Genomic DNA, 2,816 nt, shown 5'->3' with positions numbered 1-2,816 from the left:
CGTGAGGCTCTGGGCGAGTTACCTGACATCTAAGCAGTTTGGAAATCAGGCAGAGATTCAGGCCTGCCTCTCGCTGTGGAGAGGCTGAAGGAACTGGCTCCAAGCAGCAATGTTACCTTATTCTTGGTGGCTTGTTTGGACACTTTGTGCACTCCCGTTTTGCAGGCAATTTTGATTGATACATTGTTGTTCAGCAGCAGCCTCTGCTGCCCGCTTCAACAGTCTTCTCCAAACTTCCTTTTGACCAGTTGATCCGAGAAGCCCAGAGGACAGCACCGAGCATCCTTTATATTCCACGTATCCATGCCTGGTGGGAGGCTGCTGGACTCACCTTGAGAGCTACGCTCACAACATTGCTAGAGGGCGTTCCAGCATATGCTCCAGTGCTGTTGCTCGCTACGTCGGATGTTTGCCATGCAGATCTCCCGGCAGAGGTATTTCTCTCACTGCCTTCCCGGCTTCTTTCAGTCTCACGTTAATTTATCACTCCATTAAGCACCGAAATACTGTGCTCTCCTAAGCCATTCAACACCGGCATTACTAGGGCACCCTGCTGGCATCTCTTCCCTCTGCAGTTGCCACAAGGCTTCAACCTGAAGGGCAGCAAGGCAAGTAAATCCAAAACAGGCAACCTAGGAGATGCTCAGTGTCCTCCCTTGGAGCACTGGAACCTCGGGTCGCTTCACAGAGCTTTAATCCTAGAGGTGTTCCTTAAAGAAGATGCCCTAAGTTGCCCTGCCGACCCACTACAATCTCGCCTTTAAGGCCAAGAAGCAAACTTGTTCTAGTCTCTCCCTTATTCAAAGCATTCCTCAGCTTCACTGGAAAAGGCATTCATCTTTGTGGAGCAGAACACAAATTTGCGGGGGGCTTACGGCTGCGCTGTCTTTTCTCCTCCCACCTCAGGTACGAGCTTTATTTTCTGAGCTTTACGGAGAAGTTTTCCATGTCCAGTCACCTAGCGAGGAGGAAGGGAGAAAGTTTTTCGAGGACTTGCTTGTCCAGCAAGCTGCTAAGCCTGCTGCACCACAGAAGAAAGCAGGTGAGGCTATTCTACAAACACAGCGTTGCTATCTCTAGCTTAGCAGCCATTCGGCATTTGCTTTGGTAATAGATTTCCTGGCACGAAGGTTTACTCTGCTTGTGTCTGAGTATCATCACTTGGCTAACCTTTTCTGGTTGACTGAAGCTTGTCAGGCACGGGAAGTCCTCCTGCCTGCGGCATCACCACCTGAGCCTCGACTGCTGACAGAGGAGGAAGACAGGCAGCTCGAGGAGCAAGGGGATGAGACATGGCCAGCGGTGCCTGCAGAGTCCAGTACACCCCTCTCTACTGGCAAGTCCTTTCTTCCTTTTTTCTTTTTTCTTTTTTCCTTTTTTGGATAAGGTGCCAATGACATTGATATCTTCCCTCTTGTCATGGCATACCTGGTTTTGGTGATGCCGGTGGCTTTATGCCAAAGGCATTCCATTTCCAAATTAGGCGCAGCATGTGAGGTCAGTCCCCAGGACAGTCACTCAACGTGCTTATGAAATAAAGCCCAGCCACAGAGCTTGGCTCACACTGTAAAACACTGGCCTCGATGGCCCCGCAACGGCTAACTCCTCAAATGTAACATGTTGTTTAGAGCAGTTGCTGAACACTGCACAAGTTCTTATGGTAATAGGAAACAGTGAGGATTTTTCCTTTGCTTTTGCTTCCTTTTTCTCTTCCTCTCCCTCTTGCCTTCCTGCCCGCCACCCCCGCACCAAGTAATTGCCGTCTGTCTGTGAGGCTTAGGCAACCTCTGCTTTTGGAACACAGGAGAAGGAGAGCTTGTCTCCAAAGCCTTTTCTGCTTCTCACCTCTTTTACTTCCTGTGATGAGAGACGAAGCCACCTGAGCTTATGACCTTGCTTTGTGCTCATGCCTTCGGTCTACAGTCTGCTCTGTGCACAAAATCGTCAAGGGCATTCTTTTATGCATGATATAATCTAATAGTTCTTGCGCTTTTTAATTCTAATAACAGTTGGGCCCCCTTCACTTGCTGCCCTCTCTCCTTCAACACATGCATGTAGTGAGCCAGCACAACGGTACTTCAGTCCCTCTCACCACTTCCCTTGTGCACCGAGTAAGACGACGGTGCTAGATTTTGCAGACAGAACTGCTTAGCTAATGCTTTGGCTTGCTTTTTCTCCTATCTCTGTGCAGCTGCCTGCAGACAAAAGCGAAGGAGGAACGCATCTCCCTCAGAGAGCCTAGCAGAGAAGAGGAGGAAATGCTCACCCCCTGCTGAGAAGGAAACCAGCATCTCCCTCAGGGTAGGCTGGAGCTCACTGATCCACCTTTGCTTCCCGCTCTGCTGACAACCCTTGAGCTATCCGTTCTGCCAGCAGAGCTGCAGGCATGGGCAACATTCAGCTAACGGGGAGACAGAAGCACCTGAGGAGGCTCCCACTGCCAGCTGGCAGCCCTCTTTCTAGAGGCTCTGTGGCCTCTCTTCAAAAGATGCATTTCGCAGGGCCCTGCATTGCAGCCACAGAAGCTCATCCAAGGCAAGAGGGGCTTTGCTGTGGCAGCCGCTGTCCTTTACTACAAAACGGGCCATGGCAGTTCCCGCTGTTCTCAGAGAAGTTCACTTGCAGTTAGGATCGTGGAGGTGACTGATAGCCTGAGGAGCAGCACAATGCTAGCTGAAACTGGAGCCTTGCTTTTTCTCGCAAGTCGGACACAGGAGCTCATTTCCTCCATGGAAATCTGCTGCGATATTTAGTCTGTTCTTGGACGTTTCACTCCTTTTTCATTTAGCCATACAAGGAAGGAGGATGCGAGTTGT

The 2,816-nt window shown here is 50.4% G+C and overlaps 1 long non-coding RNA gene across 1 annotated transcript; it reads left to right on the top strand.

Annotated features, from left to right (window-relative positions):
* Nucleotides 1–259: 259 nt before the first annotated feature.
* LOC136993277 (uncharacterized) lies at nucleotides 260–1,219 on the top strand. The gene is made up of 3 exons (XR_010885532.1): nucleotides 260–434; nucleotides 907–1,042; nucleotides 1,190–1,219. It is a non-coding gene; the product is annotated as an uncharacterized lncRNA (long non-coding RNA).
* Nucleotides 1,220–2,816: the final 1,597 nt, after the last annotated feature.

This window comes from Apteryx mantelli, chromosome 13 (genome assembly GCF_036417845.1).
Source record: "Apteryx mantelli isolate bAptMan1 chromosome 13, bAptMan1.hap1, whole genome shotgun sequence".
Classification (NCBI taxonomy): Eukaryota; Metazoa; Chordata; class Aves; order Apterygiformes; family Apterygidae; genus Apteryx; species Apteryx mantelli.
The sequence above is the reverse complement of the archived record's forward strand: the minus strand, read 5'-3'. Positions and strand labels throughout refer to the sequence as shown.